This window comes from Equus przewalskii, chromosome 28 (assembly GCF_037783145.1).
Source record: "Equus przewalskii isolate Varuska chromosome 28, EquPr2, whole genome shotgun sequence".
NCBI classification, from domain to species: Eukaryota; Metazoa; Chordata; class Mammalia; order Perissodactyla; family Equidae; genus Equus; species Equus przewalskii.
Genome location: NC_091858.1, coordinates 1,683,496 through 1,708,503, shown reverse-complemented (window position 1 = coordinate 1,708,503; position 25,008 = coordinate 1,683,496). Strand labels below are relative to the sequence as shown.

Below are 25,008 nucleotides of genomic sequence, written 5' to 3'. Positions count from 1 at the left end.
GGAGGAAAATTAAGAGATTGGCTGTAGACATGTTAAGTGAAAGAAGTGCTTCAACCGAGGTTTAAGCAAAGTCTTGTGTGTACACAGAACACAGAGGATCAAATCAGGGTAGGGGAGCTCCCAGTGGAAGGAGTATGATCTGAAGGAGCAGGTGTGTGGTGAGTGGAGCAGCGGAGACACGCCTTCCAGCTTCGGAAGGGGCCTCCGGGTGGAGCTGGGGTGGAGTCCTGCGGGAGGGCGGGTGGCTGGTGGGGGTCTGAGTGTGGGGAGCAGTGTGGCAGGGAAGAGGCTGACAGGGTGGGCTGCAGGCCTCTGGGGGTTCTGCAGGAGGGCTCCACAGTCTGTGAGCCATGGGAGTTAGTGAAGATACCTGAGGCTTAGCGGGGTCTGAGCAGACTTATGGTTAGGAGATGTGGGCCGGTGACCCCGCAGAGGGATGAAGAAGCCAGTGGAGGTGGGGAGAGCACTGAGGAGGCCACCGTGGTGAGTCGTGATGGAGCCCCCGCAGGGCTCTGAAGCAGGGCAGGGCGGCGGGAAGAGCAGGGCTGGGTGGATTGGAGGAGATGGTGGTCACCGGGCTCTTGGATGACGGCCGTTGAGGGTGGAGGGTGGGAGCAGTGAAAGGTGACTCCAGGTCATCTATAACTTGCTAGTTCCTTCGGTATGCTGAAAATGATCTTTTTCTTTTGTTTCTAAGTCGTTACTGTTCTGTGTAAAAGGGAACTTCAAAATAATTTTTTGGTGTGAGCGTAAAGAATTGATATGCAATGAACAAGTCCATCTAATTAGAAAACATTCTTTAGATGACCATGCATGGCCTTTCAGAGTTGAAGATTGAATGGAACATCTTAAAGCCTGAGCTCCATTTGGTACGGCTCACAGGGTCCAGCTTCTCACTTGGCTGTGGGAAGACTGGGGGTTGTGGCGGACGACAGTGCTCAGAGACGCCACAGTAGCTCTGCTCCCCTGCAGCCCTCGTTTGCCCAGTGAGGCCTAGTGCATGCCCTGCCGGAGCTCAGCAAGAGCGGGGAGGAGGCAGAGGCCTTGGGCAGAGGATGAGGGAAGGTCGAAGAGACTGTGGGATCAACAGTGAGAAATGTGGAACTTAGGGGGTCTCATGCTGGGATCCCTACCTCTCCCCAACCCGCCTGGTTCCTGCTGTGGTCCAGGAACCTCCTTGCCTCCTTGGTCTCTGCTGGCTTCTCTTCTCCGTGCAGCCATCTGTCGCTTCCAGTGGGCTTCCTCACCCTATTGGCTCGCTGCAAGCAGAATTAGCTTCACAGCTTTTTCTTTTTGTCTGTGGGGGGAAATCAATTTGGAGAGGGAGTCAGGGCCTGTCACTCAGTTCTGTGGTCTCAGCCAGGCTTCACACTGGAAATGTCCGTAGGGACTTTAAAAACTTACCTTAGACAAATTAAATCTGAATCTTTGAGGCTGGAACTGGCATCCATTTTTGTTGCTGTTGTTTTTTCCTTTTGTTCTGTTCCCAAGGGAATCCTAACCTAACGTGAAGCCCTTTTTTTTGCCCTTGGCCCTGTGATCGTTTCTAGCAACAAGTCATGGGCTCGTTAAGTCCTTCTCCTTTGTGCTCCCTCCCCTCCCCCGCTTCTCTCTTTGCCGTTGTGAAGGAAGACGAGGCTTGACACATATCCTGGTCACTGGGCCACAGCACGATGGACTAAGTAAACTTCAGCAGCAGATTAAAGCAGCACTGGACTTGAAATTTCGCAGGCCCTGTGGTAGGAGGAGGCTGCCAAGTGAAGACCCAGTGGGGCTGAGAGGAGGGAGTAATATATAGGGAGTAGCCTCTGTTGACGAAAATAATCCATAACCAATCTATAAATGAAAATTTGGGAGAGTTTATTCTGAGCTAAAATCTGAGGACCATGTCCCGGGCCTTTCTTCCTGAAGGAAGAAAGGGCACTGAAGAAGTGGGGTGCACAGAGTAGTTATATACCCCCAAACAGGATGTTTCACATAGGATTGAAATGTCCCTTTTACAATAGTTGCGAGACTGCTCTGTCGGCACAGCCATTGATGGAAACAGCAGGGAGGTTGCTGTCTCGGTGGACACAGCAGGGTGGCAGGTCTGCTGTCTCGAGCTGGGTGGTCACAGGTGAGCTGGGTGGTCACAGGTGAGTGCAGCAATCAGTTCCTAGCCTAAGGAAAGATGCTTATCTGTAAGGAAATGCCAGTGTGGGGGGAAGTTGCACCTTTATCTTAAGGCCATTTGTTCTGATGATAGGAAATGTTTTAAAGCAGATATGCAATGTGTGCTCAATGGCCACAGTCAGGCCCTTTTTGGAAAAAACAAAGTCAGGCCGAATTAGGTGTATACCAAAGGTCTTTCTCATATACTCCAATATATCCTATTGCTTGCCATTTCTATTTGTCACCTCCACTCTTATTTTTAGTCTGTTTCTTATCATTCTCCCATCTTACTGTGCTTATTTATGATGACAAAACATTTATCTAATATACCCCCAAATCGAGCTCTGGAATTTACATATTTATTTTCATTACAAAATATAGCAGGTGTACAAAGAAGTCCATAGACCATAAATGTTAAGTTAGTGAATAATTAGAAAGTAAACACCTGTGTAACCCAGGACATTGCCAGCCTTCCTGAAGCCTTCCATTGTCCCTTCCTCCTCCCACAGGTGACTACTCTTCTCATTTTTATGATAATAATTATGTTGCTTTAAAAAATGATCTCACCACTCTTTAAATAATATTATTTGGTTTTGCTTGTTTTTGAATTGTATGTAATGAGCCAGACTGTACATGTTCTTTTGTGTCTTGGTTCTTTGTTCTAAATTACGTTGGTAGAATGTATATATTTTGTTGTCTGTAGCTGTGATCTGTTAAGTTTCACTGCCATATAGTGTTACACTGAATGAAAGCATGACATTGTGCCTCTCCACCTCTTAGGGTTGTTAGCAGTGTGGGGAATACAGACGAGGCAGCTGTGAAGATTCTTACGCCCGCATCCCAGTGCGTGACAGCAGGAGTTTCTCTATCAGCCTAGAAGGAGAATTGCTGGCTTGTGAGATATGCCTCTCCTCCCCTCTGCTGTGTTCCAAAATGGCCATATGTCCTTGCTAACACTTAGTATTGTCACATTTTTTTTTTGTTTTGCTAAACAAGGGTGTGTGTTCGTATCTCTTTGTGGTTTTATTCTGCTTTTCTCGTTTTCAGTGAGGTTGATCACTTTTTCATTTGCGTATAGCCATGTGGATTTCCTCTTTTGTGAAGCAGGTCATTTTTCTGTTGTATTCTCTACCCATTTTGAATTATTTGCAGAATTCCTTATACATTCTGGATCCTAGTCTTCTGAGAGTTATACATATAGCTAATCTCTTCTCCCACTCCGTTGCTTGTTAATCTTTTAATTCTCCTTATGGTGTTTTTTGGTAGACAGAAAATTTAAATTTTTATGTAGTCAGATGTACAAATCATTTCCTTGATGATTTGTGCTTTTTGTGTCTTAAGACATCCTTCCCTACCCCAAAGTCAGGAAGATGTTTTCTATATTAAATTCTAAAAGCTTTTGAGTTTAGCCTTTCATGTTTAGGTCTGAAGTTTATCTGAAATAAGTTTTTATGTGTGGTGTCAGGTAAAGATCCAAATTAATTGCTTCTCTATGGAAATACAATTGTCCCAGTTCCATTTATTGAAAAGACTCTCCTTTACACCTCTGTGATATATCACATATCCTTATAAGTGGGGGTCTGTTTCTGAGCATTCCAGGCGGTTCTGTTGGTCTATTCTATGCCGATACCATCCTGGTTTTATTACTGTGTCTTTTTAATAAGTTTTGACATTGAAGAGGGCATTCTTGTTCTTTGTGAGTCTTGTCTTGGCCCTTTACATTTCCTTGTAAAATTTCAGAATCAATTTACTTAAGTTCCACACCCCCCAAATAAAGTTTTTGGATTTCAGTCAGAGTTGCATTGAATCTAGGAATATATTTGGAAAAACATGATACTTTTACAATATTGAGTCTTTAAGTCTTTTAAAATGTCTTAATGAAGTTTTTTTTTTGGTGAGGAACATTTTTTGGTGAACTAACATCTGTGCCAATCTTCCTCTTTTTGCTTGAGGAAGATTGTCCCTGAGCTAACATCTGTGCCAGTCTTCCTCTGTTTTGTACGTAGGATATCGCCACAGCATGGCCTTGAGCGGTGTGTAGGTCCGTGCCTGGGATCCAAACCTGTAAGCCCCAGGCTGATGAAGCAGAGCACGTGACTCCAACTACTGCGCAATTGGGCTGGCCCCTTAATGAAGTTTTAAATAGTTTTTTCTCAGAGGTCTTACATATCTTTTGTTAGGTTTATTGCTAGCCGCTTCATATTTTTATACTGTTGCAAATGTTATCTTTTTTAGGATTTAATTTTCTGTTTGCTGTTGTATAGGAATTTAGTTGTTTTTTCTGCATCACTAATTGATTTTTCTACGTTGCTAAACTCTCCTAACAGCTTATCTGTAAATACCGTTGGATGTTCTACAAACATAATCATTTGTGAATCATGACCATTTTGCGTCTTCCTTTCCAATCCTTACACCGTTTACTTACCTGTTCCTACCACAGTGGCGAGGCCCTGGTTTACTGTTGACTAGAAGTGCTGATGGCCGGCCTCTTTGTCTTGCTTTTAATTTCAAAGGGAAATTTTCTGCGTTTAACCTTTAAGTATAATGTTTGGTATAGCACTTTTGGGGAGAGAGGGAGTAGATAATTTAATAAAACAGGAAAAAGTGGCCTTCTATTCCTGCTTTTCTCTGGGTTTTAAATCATGAATATTGAATTTTGTTAAATATATTTTTTTGCATTTATTGAGACGATAATATGATTTTCTGTTTTACACTGTTAATGTGAGAGATTAAGTCCTGATTTCAGCATGTTAAACCAACTTATTACCTGGGATTAAGTCAACTTGATATTTTATATGTTACTAGATTGCTTGCTAAAATTTTGAGTGGGGATTTTGTATCTGTGTTCATGAGAGAGATTAGTTTGTGACTTTTCCTTTCTCATACAATCTTTGTTGTTAAAATAAGGCATTGAAATATTTTTCTTCATTTCGAAGTTCCTTGAGGAATAAAAATTAAGTTTTTTTGATGTGAAAGGCACAGTTGCGTTGAAATAGAACTGTTTACCCACGTATGTAGTTCAGGAAATCTCAAATATTTGGGAACTGGTTTCCTTTGGAAAATTTCAAATCATGTTCAGAATGTTTCAGTTTGGCTAATAATGAGAAAGTTCTTTTATACATTTATTTCATGGAAAAAAGAGTTTCAAAATATCTTTATAAGAATGTTGGTGACGTGTGTAGTGGCCTCATCCTTTAATAAAACAGTTTTTTAAAAAAGATAATTGGGTTTAAAACTTGTTCATTAGTCCATTTCAACCTCTAAATTAAATGTCAGTGTGGAAAGAATGTTTCCTGTCTTGGATGACCCTTGACACTAATAATTTGAGTATTGAGTCAGAAATTGAGTAGTGTATTTTCTAAAAATAGTTTTCACTTTTGAAAGCAAAAGACAAGTGTTACAAGTTTAAAAAGTAATCTAGATAAAAGCCACATGATGTAAAGTATATGGTATGATTTTGACTGATGTTAACTAACTTTCGGATCATACATATTTCTTGTTCTGTGTTAAAACGTTCTTTTCGAGAGTGTTCAGGAACCACCTGGCAACCCTAATGGTGTAATTTGCTCAGCTATATGGACCTTTGGATCCCTGATTTAAAACATCCCAAATTTCTGAGATAGTGTTGGGAAGGACAAAGAGTCAAGTAGCCAGCCTGAGAAATGGATTCCTGCCTCACAGGAGTGGCTGTGCAGTTGAGTGTGTATATATATATATAAAAAATGATACAATACATACTAGTGACAATTGAAGCAAATTGGATATGTTAAAGAACATGAATCCATAAAAAAGGAAATTTAAAGTATGTTGAGGTAGTTTTAATGAACACCTGAGCTATTAATATCATTTATAGCCATATGTGATTCTTACTAATGATATATACTAATCAGGATGTATACTAACTATACAGTAGCTTCCCAGTGTATTGTGGTGGTGATAAACTGATTAAGCAAATATTAGAGTTTTAGGGTCAAAGGAGATGTTAGCAACCATGCAGTCTGATTTCTTTGTCCCAGAGATGAGACCAGTGATTTGCCTAAGATCAGAAAGGCATTTATTATTAGAGTTGGGACTAAATTTTCACCTTTCTTTATTCATTCCTTTGTTCACTACATTTATTGAGAACCTGTTACGTGTGAGATACTGGTCTGCATGCTAGGGATATGGTGGTAGATAAATGAAGTCCTTCCCTCCTGGGGTTTGTGTTCCAGAGAAGGACTTTGGCCATAAACAGAGCTATGTGGTGAAGTGACAGGTTTTGAGAAGTGGCAGGAAGGAAAATAAAGCGTGGGAAGACCTAGAGATGACAGGGAATGCTGTTTCAGATAGGAGGGTCAAGAGACGTCTCACTGAGCAAGGCCTGAATGAAACGAGGGAGTAAGCTCTGTGGATATTGGGGAGGAATGTTCTAGAAAGAACAGAAAGTGCAGATGCGTGGCGTGTCCCCAGAACAGCAAGGAGGCCAGTGTGGCTGAAGCAGGCAGGCAAGGGGAGAGTGGTGGGCCATGAGCTGGGAGGCGAGGCGAGGCACCAGATCTCCTGGGGGCCTGGGGCCGCGGGGAGGACTCTGGGATTTCGTCTAAGTATGCGGGAAGACATTGGAGAGTTCTGAGCAGGGAAATCACCCAGTCTGATTGCAGTTTCGGAGGTGCGGTCTGGCTGCTGTGGAATAGACTGAAGAGAGACGAGGATGGAAGAGGGGCGGTGGGGAGGAGGCTCCTGCAGTTCTGTGGTGAGAGACCAGGGAGTGGGGATTAGGAGGCGTGAGCGACTTAGTGACAGCTTGATGGCTTCTTGATATAATTTAAAGGTAGAGCCGCAAGATTTGCAGAAGATTGGATGTGTGCTATAAGGGATATTTCAGGCACCTCAACAGTTTTGCCCGTTCCCTTCCACCTGAGTAGACCATAGTAGAATGCTTTTCCAGGATTTGCTTTTGCTTTTCTTTTCTGGGATGTCCAAGTCAAGGTTTAAGAGTTTCTTTGCTGGCAGATGATCCTTCTCATCTGTGCTGGTGGAAGGTTTGTGTACAGCACACCTGCCCACAGGTGTCACTAACTTTGTATCTGACTTACTTTAATTTTTTTTTTTTTTTTTGAGGAAGACTAGCCCTGAGCTAACATCTGCCGCCAATCCTCCTTTTTTTGCTGAGGAAGACTGGCTGTGAGCTAACATCCATGCCCATCTTCCTCTACTTTATATGTGGGACGCCTATCACAGCATGGCTTGCCAAGCGGTGCCATGTCCGCACCCGGGATCGGAACCAGCGAATCCCCAGGCCGCAGAAGTGGAATGTGCGCACTTAACCGCTGCGTCACCAGGCCGGCCCCTGACTTACTTTAAATGTCTGCACCTGGTTCAATTGTAGTTTCCATCTAGAAACATCATCGTGTTTTACTTTAATCTCTGCATTGACCTGAAAACTGCTAAATCTTTTTGAGGTTAGAATTGCTTCAAGATAAATGGTGCATTAATATGACTATTGTTGCTCTGAATGTTGGCCCTAAAGAAATTACCCAGGAAGAAAAAGAGCATCTGTTAGCGTGTGCCTGCTCGTGGCAGAGAGGAGCCTGCATGCAGAGCAGTCCTAAGAATGCAGCGTCCTAGTCGTGCCAGCTCGTTCCATGGACTGGAGAGCAGCTCCTCTGCTGTGCTGCAGTGGCGCTGAGCCCTGCCTCTGAATGGATGTCGTGAACACTGACTGTCATCGGCCTGTTTTCCCTTTCTAAAAGAAACGGAACACATGTTACATCAGGATTTCATTTACTAATAAAATGTTCCTTTTCATGTAGTTTGCTAAGACTGGATGTTGCTCATGCTTATCATCACAACTCTCAATGTTATTGTTCTTATCTTTGAGGGAAAAATACACCACAGAATACACATTCCAGATGGCTGTGTCTGAGATGGGGTTCCAGAGGCATAATGAAGATGAGCATTTTACTTCCTCACTTTCTGCGACTCTCCCCCACCGCTAAGTTACCCAGGGGAGGGGTGTGTGGAGTCAGTGTGTTTCCACAATGTTGGATTTTCAGGAGATTACACTAGGTTGAACATTTCTCGCAAAACAGACCTACCATATTTTTAGGCAGAGCCTCTGGGCGACAATAAATTTCATTTTGTGAGCAAATGTGAGTAGAGAAGGATCTTCTTAATTTCCCTGGATCCTAACCATCTGTACATGCCGAGTGGGGTCTAAAAGTGTATAGTTTGGATCACCATACAGCATCTTAACTGCAGAAGTGTGTTTGACTGCTCACAGATGTTTCCAATTGAGCCGATGTCAAGGTCTTGTTTTAGTTCCTTATTCGCTATGTGGGAGTTGTGCTTCGGTCCATTGGATAGACTGCAAATACATAAGTCAGAGAGAACTCATGGGCAGCGTAGAAATCTTGCCAAGTTTGGGATTTAGGGCCCTTTAAGGTGGACCCTGTATTGTCACTTTCCTTCTTCAAACTCCGCCCGTTTGGCTTCCGTAGCACCAGACGTTCCTGGGTCTCTTTTGCAGGATCCTCCTTCTGCGTGACATTGATGTTCTCTAGGATTTCAGCCTAGTCCACTGCCCTGATCCCACCACATACCCCTCCCGACAGTCTCACTTGCAGTCTTGGCTTTAACCAACCTGCAGACAAGTGACTATCAGACAGTCATCTCCAGCCCAAACCTCTTCCGTAGGATTTTGATCTGCATGTCCAATCCAGTTAATCCTTTTCTTCCTGAGGGTGCCACAGGCACCTCAAACTTGACAGGTTCTCAGCCAGACCCTTCACTTTGCCCCACGGCCTGGTCTTCTCTCTGAGTGTCGTTTTGGTTGGTTGGCTCCATCATCCATGCGTCAGTCACTCACAACTTTCCCTGCAACAGCAAATCAATAACCAAGCCCCATCCCACCTATTTTTCCTTCTAAATATGTTTTATAATAAAGCTTCTTTTAAATTTTTTATCAAAGTAACTCATGCCCATGGTTAAAAAGTCAAGTAGTGCAAACAGGCTTAGAATAAGAAAACAATGGTTTCCTTTCCTCCCCGCCTCCCCATCCCCTTTCCTTCCCACCAAAAGGGACCTCTTTTAACTCCTGAAACTGCTTTTTCTGGTAGTTCTTATCATATCTCTAAGTTCTGTGCTTATACTGTTATTTCCTCATTTGTCACTTTTGGCCAGTGTCTAGGGCTGGTTTCCTGCCATAATTTCCATCTCCTCCCCCTTTTACCCAACATAGTTGTGTCACAATTTTTAGTTTCTCTATTTAAGTAATTTAAGCAATATAGTTATATTTATACCTTGCTTCGTTACCTTTGGATGGAATCCCTTGGTCCCTGACTTACAGGGTGAGGATCTTAGCACCTCCATCCTGCCCTCCAGCTCCTCTGTCCCCTTCTCCCCACCTCTTTGTGTCGTGTGCACTGACTTTCTAATTATCAGAATTGATTTGATTAGTTGATAAATTGATTTTCCCTCAGAGCTTTGAGACGTTGCTCCGTTTTGGTATCCAATGTTGCTGATAAGTCTGATATCGATCTATTTCTCGTTCCTTTGCAGGCGATCTGTGCTTTCGCTTTGGAAACTTTTAGGATATTCCCTTTCACTTTGGGGTTCTGACATTTCCCCTATGTGGTATTCAGGTGTGTGAAATTTTAAAAATTTTGTTCATTTGCCATTTTTCCCGTACTAATTTTCTCCCACTTTCTCTGTTGACTTTTTCTAGGACTCCTATTAGATGATGGACAATTGGACAAACTGGAAATTTTCTTTTAGATGCCTATATTTTCTTATTTTTCTATATTCTGGAAGGTTTTCTCTGCTTTATCTTCCAAACTTTTATTGATTAAAAATTTTATGTGTGTGTGTGTGTGTGTTCCTTTCTTGTTCTGTGCTTGTTTTTTCTATATAATCATGTACTTATTTTATGGATGTAGTATTTTTTCAGCTCTCTGAGAATAACTACATTTTAAAAAGTTCTTCTAACGATTCGGAGATTTCCCATGTGCCCTCTGTTCCCACACATGCATAGCCTTCCCCATTTTCAACATCCCCCACCAGAGAGGTACATGTGGTATACAGTTGATGAACCTATGCTGACCCATCATAATCACCCAAAGTCTGTAGTTTACGTTAGAGTCCACCCTTGGTGTTGTACATTCAGTGGGTTTGGACAAATGTATAATAAAGGGTATCCGTCTTTATAATATCACACAGAGTATTCATACTACCATAACAGTCACCTGTGCTCCACCGGTCATCCCTCGGTGTCCATCCCCCACCTCCACCCGAGTAACCACTGATGTTTTAACTGTCTCCATAGCCTTGTCTTTACTGGGATGTCATATTGTTGGAATCATACTACAGTGTGTTACCTTTTCACATTGGCTTCTTTCACTTAGTAATATGTATTTAAGGTTTCTCTGTGACTTTTCATGACTTGATAGCCTTTTTCTTTTTTAGTGCTGAATAATATTCCATTGTCTGGATTACTGCAGTTTATCTATTCACTGCTGAAGGACATCTTCATTGTTTTCCAATTATGAATAAAGCTTCTATAAATATGCATGTGCAGGTTTTTGTGTAGACGTAAGTTTCCAACTCCTTTGACTAAATACCAAGGAGTGTGGTTGTTGGATTATATGCTAAGAGTATGTTTAGTTTTGTAAGAAACTGCCAAACTGTCTTTCAAAATGGCTGTACCATTTTGCATTCCTATTAACAATGAATGAGAAATATTGTTATTGCATATCCTCACCAGCATCTGGTGTTGTCAGTGTTTGGGATTCTGGCTGTTCTAATAGATGTGTAATGGTATCTCATTGTTGTTTTATTTTGCATTTCCCTGATGACGTATGATGTAGAGTATCGTTTCATATGCTTATTTGCCTTCAATATATCTTCTTTGGTGAGGTGTCTGTTTAGGTCTTTGGTCCATTTTTTAATTGGGTTTTTTTGTTTTCTGTTGAGTTTTAAGAGTTCTTTGTATATTTTAGGTAACAGTCCTTTATCAGATGTGTCTTTGCGAATATTTTTTTCTCAGTCTGTGGCTTGTCTTCACATTCTCTTGACATTGTCTTTAGCATAGCAGAAGTTTTTAATTTTAATGAGGTCCCACTCATCAGTTATTTCTTTTATGGATTGTGCTTTTGGTCTTGTATCTAAAAAGTCATCACCAAATCCAAGGCCATCTAGGTTTTCTCCTCTGTTATCTCCTAGGAGTTTTATAATTTTGCAATTTCGTTCAGATCTGTGATCTATTTTGAGTTAATTTTTGTGAAAGGTGTATCTAGATTCATTTTTTGCATGTTGATATCTGGTTGTTCCAGCACCATTTGTGGAAAGACTGTCTTTGCTCCGTTGTATTGCCTTTGCTCCTCTGTGAAAGATCAGTCGACTGTACTTATGTTAGTCTATTTCTGGGCTTTCTGTTCTGCTTCATTGATCTATTTCTTTATCCTTTTGCCGATACCACGCTGTCTTGATTACTGTCAGTTTATTGTAAGTCTTGCAGTGAAGTAGGGTCAGTCTTCCAAGTCTGTTCTTCTCCTTCAGTGTTGTGTTAGCTATTCGGGGTCCTTTGCATCTCTCTATAAACTTTAGAATCAGTTTGTTGATATCCACAAAATAACTTGATGGGCTTTTGATTGGGATCGTATTAAATTTATAAATCAAGTTGGGAAGAATTGACATCTTGACAATGTTGAGTCTTCCTATCTATGAACATGGAATATCTCTCCATTTATTTAGTTCTTTTTTTATTTCATTCATCAGAGTTTTGTAGTTTTCTGTTACATATTTTGTTAGATTTATACCTATTTCATGTTTTTGGGTGCTAATGTAAATGATAATTGTGTTTTTAATTTCAAATTCCACTTGTTCATTGCTTTTACAGTTATGCGTCACTTAACAATGGGAATATGTTCTGAGAAATTCATGATGATTTTGTTAGATGATTTTGTCATTGTGCAAACATCGTAGACTGCACTTACACAAACCTAGATGGTATAGCCTAGTACATACCTAGGCTATGTGGTACTAACCTTATGGGACTACCATTGTATATACAGTCCCTCATTGACTGAAACATCTTTATGTGGCCCGTGACTGTATATATATAGGAAAAATGATTGACTTTTGTGTTTAACCTTGTATCCTGCAAACTTGCTAAAATTGCTTGTGGGTTCTAGGAGTCAGTGAAATTTTAGTTCATTCAGATGAGAAAGAGCTACACTGACATCTCTCTGTAACACTTCTGTAATGCTTCCGCAGTGACTTTGGTATTGCATGATTCCCTTTTGGATTTCTTCTCGTTTTTTTTTTTGAGTTATAAAAAAAGCATGCAGGCACATCTGGAAGGATACACACCAAACTGTTAACAGTAGTTACTTTGTCAGTGTGGGGTAAGGAGCCAGAGTATCTACTTTTTGTAATGTTGTATTTGTTTTCCTTAACTATTTAAATTCTGAAATAAAACCTAGTAAAGCGAAGTACGTAAAAACATCAATGTACAACTGAAAGAATTGTTTAAAGCAAACACCTGGGTAACCACTGTCCAGATGAAGAAACAGGACACTGCCAGTCCCACAGAAGCGCTACTGTGTCTCTTCCCATTCACAGTGTCTTTTCACACTCGAAAGTAAACGTTATCCAGATTGTAAGGTTATTGCTTCCTTAGATTTCTTTATAGGTTTGCGTCCTAAGTATGGATTCCTAATGACTTTTATGAACTTAATTAAGTGGAATTATAATATAGAGTCATTTAAATGGAGTCATTTCCTTGTGTCTGGCTTCTTTTGCTTAACTTCATTTTTGTGAGATTCATTACCATGGTGACAGTAACTATGGTTTTCATTTTCATTGCAAAATATCCCACCATACGAATATATGATAATTTATTTAGCCAGTCTACTAGTCATGGACATTTGAGTTGTTTCCAGTTTTACACTGTTGTAAATAATGATGCTAGAAACATATCCTGATAAGTGTGTACTGATATTTCAGCTAAGTCTATATTGAAGAATGGAATTACTAGTCACAGAGCATGTATATCTTCAACTTTACTAGATACTGCCAACAGTTTTATAAGGGGTTATACCAACTTATGCATCTTATTGTCAGGTTTAAAAAAAATTTTGTTATTCGGGTAGGTATCAAATGACATCTTAATGTAGTTTTAGTTACATTTTGCTAGTGACTAAGGAAGTTGAACTCACCTTTACATGTCAATTGGCCATTTGGAATTCTTCTTCACTGTTGGCTTATCTTTTTCTTTTTGATTTGTAGGATTTTTAAAAAAACATATTTTGGATTCAAATTATTTTATTTTATTATATATAATATATTTTTATCTATTAATGTAATATATATTAATATATTAATAATATAATTGATTATATAAAAATAATTTTTTATATATATATATACACGTATATAAAAAGATTTATTATAAGGAATTGGCTCACGTGATTATGGAGGCTAGCAAGTCCAATCAACAGGGGGCCAGAAGGCTGGAGACCCAGAGAGAGCCAATGTTCAATTCAAAGGCCATTTGGCAGGAAGAGCCAGTGTTTCAGTTTAAGCCTGTTAGGCAGGAAAAGCTGAAGTTGCAGGTGAAGTCTGAAGGCAGCCTGTTGGAGAATTGTCTCTCACGTGGGGGAGGTTGGTCTTTTTGTTCTATTCAGGCCTTTAACTGACGGGCTGAGGCCCGCCCACATTACGCAGGGCAATCTGCTTTAATCTAGCAACTAAAATTTTTTTCTTATTGTGTTCATAATACTTTACATCAATGTAAGATTTCAGTTGTATGTTATTTCTTTTTTTAATTTATTTATTTTATTGCAGTAACCTTGGATTATAACATTATATAGCTTTCAGATGTACATCGTAATATATTTCAAATTCTGTGTAGATTACTTCATGTTCACCACCCAAAAACTAATTGTAGTCCATCACCACACATGTGAGCCTAATCAGCCCTTTTGCCCTCTCCCCTGCCCCCTTCCTCTATGGTAACCACCAATGTAATCTCCTTTGCTATGTGTTTAAATAAAATCAGAAATGAAAGAGGAGAAATTACAATGGACATGTCAGAAATACAAAAGATAATACAAGAATACTATGAAAAGCTATACGCCAACAAATTATATAATCTAGAAGAAATGAATAAATTCTTAGAAATATACAACCTTCCAAAACTGGACCAAGAAGAAGTAGAGAATTTGAGTAGACCAATCACCAGTAAGGAGATGGAAACAGCAATCAAAAACCTCCCAAAAAATAAAAGTCCAGGACCAGTTGGCTTTCCTGGTGAATTCTACCAAATATTCAAAGAAGACTTAATACCTATCCTTCTCAAACTCTTCCAAAACACTGAAGAGGAGGAGAGGCTTCCTAACTCCTTCTATGAAGCAAACATTATCCTGATACCAAAACCAGACAAGGACAACACAAAAAAAGAAAATTACAGGCCAATATCACTGATGAACATCAATGGAAAAATCCTCAACAAAATACTAGCAAATCGAATACAACAATACATTAAAAAGATCACACATCATGATCAAGTGGGTTTCATTCCAGGGATGCAGGTATGGTTAAGCATCCACAAATCTATCAACACCACATTAAAAAAATGAAGAATAAAAATCACGTGATCATCTCATAGATGCAGAGAAAGCATTTGACAAGATGCAGCATCCATTTATTATAAAGCCTCTAAATAAAATGGGTATAGAAGGAAAATATCTCAACATAATAAAGGCCATGTATGACAAACCCACAGCTAATACCATTCTCAGTGGAGAAACACTGAAAGCTATCCCTCTAAGAACAAGAACCAGACCAGGATGCCCACTGTCACCACTCTTATTTAACATGGTATTGGAAGTCCTAGCCAGAGCAATCAGGCAAGAAAAAGAAATAAAAGGGATCCATATTGGAAAGGAAGAAGTGAAACTGTCACTCTTTGCAGACAACATGATTTTATTTCGAGAAAACCCTAAAGAATCCACTAAAAAACTTTTAGAAACAATAAAGGAATACAGTCAAGTTACAGGATACAAAATCAACATACAAAAATCGGTTGGATTCAAATTATGTCAGTTATACATGTTACAAACATCTTTTGCCACTCTGTGACTTGCCTTTTTACTTCCTTTTGAATATCTTTTAATAAGCGGAAGTTTTTTATTTTAATGTGATCCAGTTGATCCATATTTGTGGTTGGTGTCTTATTTAAGAGATCTTTTCCTAATCAGAGGCCAAGAAGGTATTATCTTACCTACTTGTTTTCTAAAAGCTTTGTTTTGTCTCTCACATTTAGCTCTTCATTCTACCTGGAGTTGGTTCTTGTGTGTGGTGTGAGGTCAGGCTCAGAATTTCTGTACTAACGACAAATAGACACTTGCTTATGTTTCTTTAAAACAACAAAAATCAAGCCTGCAGCGGAGGCAGGGCCGCGCGCGAGTGAGCCTCGCCATGTCCTCCTGACGTGTCTTTCGTCCATCCTCAGGACGTCCTCCTTTGACTCGCTTCCTCCCGGTGGCCCACTTATTGGCTACCGTCCTGCTCTTGATCAGTGCGTTCTGAAAGGTGAAGGGGAAAGGAGAAGTACTCTAACTTCTAATCTTATAAGTATCTGTTTAGTTGTAGTTTGACTTCATTTATATGAGGGTTTTTTTTTATGTGAGGAAACTAGTACTTTTTTAAAGTGCAACTTATTCCAAAGCAAAATCTAAACTTCAGCAATGCCAATTTTGTCTCAATATTGAAGTGCCACCCACATTTTGAATGTAGTCATGCTTTTAATGTGTAGAAAGTCAATCTTTAATTTTGGTAAAAAAATTATTGGAACTTGCAAGTGTGAATCTTGAAATTGAACTGAACTTGCTTTAGAAATAATCTTTCTGGTTCTCAGAAGAATGTTTCTATTAGCCAAAAAAAGAAGCTTGGAATAGCAGTGATTATTTTCTGCCTTCAGGTCTGTTGGAAAGAACCGAAACATATAGCTGGAAAGAATTTAAGATGTCATCTAGTGCAGGATTTTACCTCTAAGAAGAGGACCATTTTCACTTTTAATATAATTCCAGAATATTTAATATTCTTCACTGTCAGTAAGTTTTCCTTATGCTATCTATGTCTTAAGTCTGTTTTCTATTTTGTTTCAAATAGAAACAGAGGAATTGGGCCAACCATGTTGTGTGGATAATGATGCTTCATCTACTTGATGGCCGTTACTGAATCCCTCATCAGCTGCTCTTCATGGTGTAATCTAATCTGTTTGTTTAGTTCTTTCTTCTAAGCCAGATTTCAAATCCTTTAATTACTGTTTTTTTATCCCATCTGAATTCTCTCCGTGTCATCTATAAATTATGATTTATAGACTCAAATTGAACATGATACTTTTGCCAAGGTATGACCAAGTGCTGGTTAACCTATCAGCATGTTACTCTATTTTAGAGAGTTCTCTAACCAACACTTCTACCCTGAATTTTTTCATTATGAAAAAATTTTTGGACTTCCGGCTACACATGGCAGTATGAACATGCTTGTTTCTCTCTGCTTCCTAAGGCTACCCAAAATGATAGGTAACAAGTGAAAAAAGGTATAAAGCCACATGGATAAAGGAAGTGGGAGAAGCAGCTTGGGGGATAAAGAATGTCAACAAATTTTTGGAAGATAGAATGCAGCTGGATGAGTGGGAATTGAATTAGCGGAGGAGAGAAAACTGAAAGTCAAGGGCGCACAGAGAGAGGGAAGCCAACCTGGAGAGATCAGTTTGTGGTCAGGACCAGAAAGACTGCACACTTGGAACCACAAACTCTTCCAGAAGACAGGCATGTGAAGGGTGAGGCTGAAGACTGGCGATGGGTAGAAAGCCTGAGGAAGGAGTGGTGAGACCTCCTTCCATCCCAGGTGGCTGGACAGATACCCCTGGCAGGAATATTTTCCAGAGAAATTAGACCTGAGAAGCTTTGGACTTGAAAACAACAGGTACGGATGAGAGTGATTCATAAGACACCTTAGAGAAAATAGGAGTATTACATGAAAATCTACGTATACAAAGGTGCTATCTGCCTTCCCGGCACCAAGCACTCTGACAGCCAGGCTTACATTCCTTCAAGCCTGGATTAGAGGATCAGAAGATTCTTCTCTGGGAAATGGACCAATTGAGGAAAAAAGGTGTTTGGAGTCCTCTCATAAAATGACTGGGTCCCACTCAATCATACCACGGAAGTCCAGCTTTTTAGGTCTTACAGTGGACAGCCAAGGATCACCACTTATCTGAGGATCATCTCTAATGTGAATGAATAGGACCAAAACAAATTAATAGAAAAGGGAGCTCAGAGGAAACAGGGAAAAGCAGGGAGAAAAACACTTTAAAAATTTTAATTGAATATTCTTTGAGAAATTAGAGAAGATATTGCATCCATGAAAGGGAGCTTGGAAATTAAAATATGATAGCAGAAATTAAAAGTTCAGTGAAGAGTTGGAATGTTGGTGACACTGCCTAGAAAATAGAATGAAAAGATAGAGATGTAAGACATGAGAAAAAAGAAGAAGAAATGAGGCATCTATTAGAAAGTCCAAAATTTGATTAATTAGGAGTTTTAGAAGGAAAACAAAGAAGATGCAGGGGAGAAAATGATAGAAGAATGATACACAATACTTTTTCAAAATCAAAGGACATAAATTTCCATATGGAAAGGGCGCATTGAATGCCCGACACAATGAATGAAAAAAAGACTAATTCCAAGACACATCTGATAAAAGCTGTGAATAAAAAAAACTCCTAAAAGTTTTAACAGAGACAAAAGTAGGTCACATCCAAAGGCTCAGGAAGCAGGCTGGTATCTGACTTTCTTGCAATAGAGGAACCTAGAAGAAATAGAGCAAACCCTCCTTCATCTGAGGGAAAATCATCTCCAGCCTGGAATCCTGTGTCTGGCCAAACTGTCAACCAAATGCAAGGGTAGAATAAGGCTATTTTCAGACAGATATGCAAGGTCTCAAAAATTGGCCTCTTGCACCGTTTCTTTGGCAGATTCCCAGAGGAGGTACTCTACCAAGATGAGAGAATGAGCTAAAAATTGTGCAGGAACTTAGGGAAAGTGAAAGAAGTTCCATGATGGGAAGTAAAGAGAAATTCCAGGGTGACACGTGGATATCACCTGTGTCAGGCCTGGAGAACAACCTTTCCAGCCTGGAAAGGAGGATGGAGAGGCCAGGAGAGAACGAAACAACAGCAAATTAGAAAGATCACCTAATGTGTTTATCTGCGATGAGATGAATTTTCTAGTTCTGTCCTAGAGCTTGGGGAAATTAGTGTTAGACACATAAAACAAAACAAAGCAAAAAACCATGCAAATGAAAAATTGAGGTAATAACATCAGGAAAAACCAAAGGTTGTACAAGAAATGAAATATGGTATGCGACTGGGCTCAGTATGAACAATATTTAAACAGATGTGATAATGTACTGCAAATACTGAGTGTGTTTTAAGCAAAAATTGTGATATAGTTAATTTGAGAGGATTTTATGGGGCAGGGGAAGTATGTATAGAAGGTAAGAGAGCTAAATCATCTTCTACAGTAGGAAGCCAATAAACGTTAAAAATGGATAAGAAATGTCAGTTGAAGACTATTAGTTAAAATATGAAGGTAAATACTGAAAGAAACAGCTAAAAGGGTTGAAAGTGATCGCCTTTGGTCACTCAGACTCAAGAGGAATAGGACGGGGAGGGCAAAGGACGCCATTTGTAGTCGTCAGCCTTGTAGTACCATTTGATTTTGAAATTGTGTGTATGTATTATTTTGATAAAAGTAAAGTGAATACATTTACACAAAAGTACATTTGCATGTGTAAATTTTTAAATGCATTTTACATATTTTTTTTTTTTTCTAAAGATTTTATTTTTTCCTTTTTCTCCCCAAAGCCCCCCGGTACATAGTTGTATATTCTTTGTTGTGGGTCCTTCTAGTTGTGGCATGTGGGACGCTGCCTCAGCGTGGTTTGATGAGCAGTGTCATGTCCGCACCCAGGATTCGAACCAACGAAACACTGGGCCGCCTGCAGCGGAGTGCGCGAACTTAACCGCTCAGCCACGGGGCCAGCCCCGCATTTTACATATTTTTTAAAATTAATATTTATTTGAGAAAAACTAATCACAATGAGTTTTTGGAATATACTGAAAAGGTGACGTATTTTTTAGTTTGTCTTGAATCAGGAGTTCAGAGTCATGGTTGGTTTGATACTCGACGTTGGAATTTGTGAGAACATCTCTTTATTATTCACATATGTAGTGTCTAATTTATTCTGATTTATTTATTAAGCATTCGAAAAGATGCCAGAATCACTGGAATTCAAAGTTTACCTTCCTTGAGGAAAATTTTAGTTGTAATGAAATGGGCAAGTTGCCTCTGATTTTAATGATTGGTGTTGATTATGGTTTGACTGAAATATACTCAAAATGCGCTATTTATTTGAAACATGTAATACTCAGTCCTATAATGGTCTGCTTTCAGCTTTGGACACTTCCAGACTTTTAACCTCACAGGCTTACTGTGAGCGATGTGTTTATATCATACATACAAATTTCTTAATATAGTGCTTGGAATATGATAGAAACTTAGTGAAATGGTAGCTGTTCTCCACCCTGTCCCCCCAGGGTCCCCCTGGGAACACATCCCCATCCCTTGGGGCCAGTGGTCGTCTTGTCCTGTTTGCCGTTTATGTAAGTTTTGCTCTTTCCTTCCCTTCTTAGCATTACTTACTAGTCAAAATTTATTTTACATATTAGTGATCTCTCTTTTTCCAAGGAGTTTTAAATTATTCTTCATGTAAGTGAAAGTCCTAGAGTACACTGTACTGTATTTTACTAAATACTTAAATATATTTCCGATTCCAAATGACCAGGCTTGGACCATAAATAAGGAGCAAGAGATTTTACTTCTGTCCCTCCTTTGGGTACATGTTATGTTAAGCCTCAAAAAACCCAGCAAGTGATGAGCAGACTTGTGGCAAAACATTGCTTTTATTGTTGCATCATCCTTTGGCATCCTGGAACCTTCACCTCTTGGCTAAAATATTTTTTTAGCCAGTAAGTCTCAGGATGTCTCTTTGTAAGTATTATATTCTTGGGTGTAAAAATACCAAGAGAGTACTTTGACGCACTGGCGTGTTGTCAGAAGATGTTTTTGGAACATCAGTGTCAGGTATTTCTAGGGAAGAGGCTTCTGACAATTCAGCTACTGTCAGCTCCCTCTGGGAAGAGCGTCTTGGCAGTTAGTTGACTTGGTGAAGCCCAAGAACACCCTGCACCCCGGACCTCATGTGACACTGATCCAGGGACCTCAGTTATGGTGGCAAGACTCAGCTTGGTCGATTCAAAGTTTTTTGCAAAGAACAGTTGGGTTTGTTTTTTAGTTTTCGTTTGAATTTGGATAGAGATCAAGACAACTTTCAACATATTATTTGATTAGCAATTTAGCAGGACTATATAAATAATGACATGATGAGCAAGGAGTAGATGGCAGGCCAGGCAGAGAGAAACATGGAAGCTTTGGCCAGTCCCTTTAAACAGCCTGCTTCTGGTCATCTGTAATTATTTGCACTTTCCAGTAGGGATCAATTCATTAAGTACAGTGTTGTCTCTGTGGGGGGCCCTCAGTTTCCACTGATTGAATTAAATTGGGAATTTGTCACATTGGAAGGACCAATTCTTTTTTTAAAAGAGCTTTCTCAAGATATAAATTCATGTACCTTACAAAGCAACTGTTTAAAGTGTACAATTCAATGGTTTTGGCATATTACAGTACTAATTTTTTTTAAACATGGTAAAATATATATAATAAACTGTCATTTAAACTGTCAAACTATTAAAAATTTAAACTATTTTATTAAAACATTTTTAATAAAATTAAAAAAAATTTAGTACACATAACGCAATTTACCATCTTAACCATTTTTAAGTGTACAGTATCATTTGAGTTCAGTATCATTAGGTACATTTCACACTGTTGTGCAATCATCCCCACCATCTATCTGCAGAACTCTTTTCATCTTGCAAAACTGAAACTATGTGCCCATTAAACAGTAACCCCCGTTCCTGCCTCCTTCCAGCTCGTGGCAACCACCATGTTACTTTCCGTCTCTATGAATTTGACTCTAAGTACCTCATGGAAGTGGAAGCATCCAGTGTTTGTCTTTTTGCATTTGGCTTATTTCGCTTAGCATCTTCTAGGTTCATCCATGTGAGAATTTCCCTCCTTTCTAGACCAAATAATGTTCTATTGTATGTGTATACCACATTTTGTTAATTCATTTATCTGTCAATGGACATTTGAGTTGTTTCTCTTTTGGCTATTGTGAATAATGCTGCTGTTAATGTTAGTGTTCAAATACCTGCTCATGTCCTGAAGGGCCAATTTCTAATCTGCTCTTTAAGGTCCGTATAATCCAACATAGACTGAAAAAGAATATGGCTTACATTCTTCAAGAATTTATGTTGCTGTGCATTGTCAGAGGGTATTCCAAGTATTTCTTTTCTAAATGATTTCATGGCACATTTGGTTAAGAAAATTCTCCTTCGCTTTATGACCTACTCTTAATTCTTCATGATACTTTCTGTTCCAGTGGAGAGCGATGGGGCATGGTTGTTCTAACAGTTCTGTCGAGCTTCATGTGCTCAGATTTCTTAACATTCAACAGAGGTAAAGGCAGAGCTGTTGTGAGAAAGGATGGTGTCTAGTAATTTCTGTGTGGTCAGTAACTTATACAAAAACTGTTGTAGCAGGACTAAGATAGACATATGAGCATTTTTGTTGCCGTTTTTGGGAAGGAAAAAGTGAAAACCCTAATATTAAAGCACAACCCCCTAGGGAGACATTAAAGCCATGTTTAACTCTTTATCAAAAAATGCTTAAGGAAGCATTTTTGATATATAAACATCAGTGAATGTAGAAATTGGGTAAAAATACTAGAAAGTAAATACTCTGCTCTACTGAATCTGTCTACTTACATCTATTTGTAATTGAATTACATCTATTTGAATTAAATATGTAAAACATATTGAGCCTTTTTTTGTTTCCTTGTAAAGCTTTTTTTCCCCTTGTGTTAAATGAAAAGTACTATGGTGATTTGATCCAAGACTATGGCAACTATGTGTCCTGAAGTTTTCCGGGTTATCTGGATTTCGGACTCCACCATGCCCCATAACTACTTGCGGTTGAAATACCGTGTGCCTGTCTTGTTTGCTTTTTTGTGTTTTGTTTTGTTATCATACAAAAATGGAGTTGGCATGTCTCTTCCTCATCCGCTCCTCTCAGAATCCTCCATCCTTGGCTGCCTGGAGACTTGGGGAGGAAAAGCGTATTGTGGTTTCCTCTGATGATTTGACTCATTTACTTCCTCAAAGTTTTCTCTTCTCTATTATTTACCACCTTCTCTTTTAATACACTCATTTCATTCACCCAGAAACATTTATGGAGTGCCTGTGATGTTTGAAGTTGGGAAGCAATGACAAAAGGCAGAGTCCTCGCTGTCAGTAGACCTGCCGTCCAGTAATTCATCTGGCAGAATCGATGAGGGCATTTTATACAGTCTCAGCATCAGTTATTATCAAAGAAGAAAAGAGTCGTAGGCAAGGGCTGCTTTTCCAGGATGAGTCTGAAAGAAAATTCTCATCATCTCGTTTTCCATGAAAAGCTTATCTTTGAATTTAACTTTTCAATTAAATATCAATTGTTCTATAGGAAAATTTTTGGGGTATTTCCTTCACTTCATCTCTACTCAACCAAGGGGGTATCCTACATCGTGCTGCAGGAGAGGCAAGCAAATATGGCGGCCATTTACCTGCCGTGAGCGGGCCTCTCTCAACAGGAGCATTTGGCCTTTAGTCAGTCAGGTCCAGAAATACGACTTTAACAGTTTCATTGAAGAAAGTGTATTTCTAGCCTCAGGGATGATGTGGGAGTGGCCTCGCTGTGCTTCAGTCACACCCACAGGATCCCCTGTGCAGGTGTGCTGTCACCCTCGTCCTGGGAGCTAAGTTAATGAAAACAGAAAGTGTCTGAATGAATGGGCTGGTCTCTCCTGTGGTTCCCACTCTTTGTCTTTGAAAGCTCCGCTTTTTGAAAGGAAAGGGGCCTGAAGTCCCTTCTGTAAACTATAGTTTGTTTCTTCGTTGTCTTCTCGGAGGGCTTTTCTTGTTCTGGATACACAGCCTCCACTGGAGGATGAGGCGGTGTGTCCATAGTTCTCCAGCAGCATGGATGAAGATCAGACCTGCCATGTAGTTAAAACTCTGTGCAAGAATTGCTTGAACTTTTGGCTCCTAGATGTTTATTAATCTACCCCGGCATTCTTCCAGCATACCCCATAGATATGGAGAAGAAATTCCATAGTTCTCTAGAAATACAATGAAATATTTGGATAAGCAAGTTTCAGATCCTCTCTGAGTTTGTGATATCAGAGTGGTTAAAAAAAGAAGGAGGTCATTCAAATAGGTGCGTGTTTATTTGGGGTCAACTTTGGTTTAGTTTTATATGTTTCTAAAGCATTAAAAACCAGAGTTTTCTTCTTTTGGAGTTATCAGCAAAATGTATAGTTTTTTCCTTCATCATTGGAGAAAAAATTTAAAATTCCATATTCTTTATTTTAAACACCTGAGTTTTCATGTTTATTATGTTCAGTATTTCAGTGATACAAGTTACTCAGTAATAATTTGTTCCAATGTCTTTTAAAAAGTAGTGGAGATGAGTCCTATTCAATTATATTTTTCTTAAGATTGAATTAGAGAAATAAAATCTTAGTTTTTGTGGTGGTAGCACATATTCCAGCTGTCTGCTCTGCTTTATTTTGTTGCCTCTGGCAAGGAGCAGATTTATTATTTGGGCTCTGTCTAAATCTATATTTTGACAGCCACGTCCTTGTGATCACCAAACTATTCTTTTTCTATAAACTAAATAGCAGCAAATAACCTGTAAAAAGTTGCAGTTGTATCTCCATAATAGAAAACCCATTCCATTCGCAGCATCAGGTTATAATGTAGGCTGGATTTAATTGTGGCAATCTATTTTCCCCATTCGAAAAATTAACAAACAAAATATTTACCAAGTAAGAGCTAATATTTTGTTTTAAGGCTTGTTTTCGGGGTTCCCAAAACCATCCACATATTTGGTAATTTACTACAAGGATTCACAGGATCAGTGCAATGTCATACTATGACTAAGATTAGTTACAGTGACACAGCAAGGATACACAGCCAGGCATAAGGGGAAAAGACATGGGTGGAATCTGGGGAAAGGCATGTGCGGCCTTCCTGTGCTGTCTCTGTGAACGGTCACACAGCACACACCCTCCCTAACAAGGGAAATGTGCAGCTTACTGTCTTCAATGTTTCTGCCCAAAGAAGCCCATTTGAGACTGAGTTTAGGGTTTTTACTGGGGAAATGGTCATGTAGGCATTCTCTGCCTAGCAACACCTGCTAAGATTCCAGGCTTTCAGAAACAAAGCAGGTCTTCACTGTAAATGACAGTGTTTGTGCAAACAGCCTAGGCACACCACACAACCTTATCAGTTAGGGAACTCTTTAAAAGCTGAGTTCCCAGACACCAGCCAAGGGCGAAGCTTGCAAGCAGGCCTTTCTAAGGACAGCAGCCTCAGGCCTGCTATGTTAGCACTTTCCCCACACAGGCCTGCTTTTCATGTTTGTAAACAATTTGCCAAAATACACTGAACTTTAAGTGATGGTGATGGGGAAAGACAATGTGATTGTTTCTCTCAACTGTCATCAGGATCAGACTTTGTGTTTATAAAGGTTTCTCGAACCAAAGATGAGAAAACGTGAGGGTTCTCTGCATAATATACTTCTAGTT

The 25,008-nt window shown here is 39.5% G+C and overlaps 1 protein-coding gene across 22 annotated transcripts in view; it reads left to right on the top strand.

The window, feature by feature from the left end:
- CSGALNACT1 (chondroitin sulfate N-acetylgalactosaminyltransferase 1) overlaps positions 1-25,008 on the top strand; it is a 330,736-nt gene that overhangs the window by 183,603 nt on the left and 122,125 nt on the right. For 3 of the 22 annotated variants that reach the window (XM_070598633.1, XM_070598632.1, XM_070598645.1), the window contains exon 3: positions 2,932-3,046. The exons of 17 other annotated variants lie outside the window; for them this stretch is intronic. The gene's annotated coding sequence lies outside the window, so the exon portion shown is untranslated. The remainder of the gene's footprint in view (positions 1-2,931; positions 3,047-25,008) is intronic. 2 more of the 22 variants (XM_070598647.1, XM_070598646.1) reach the window with 1 other exon arrangement.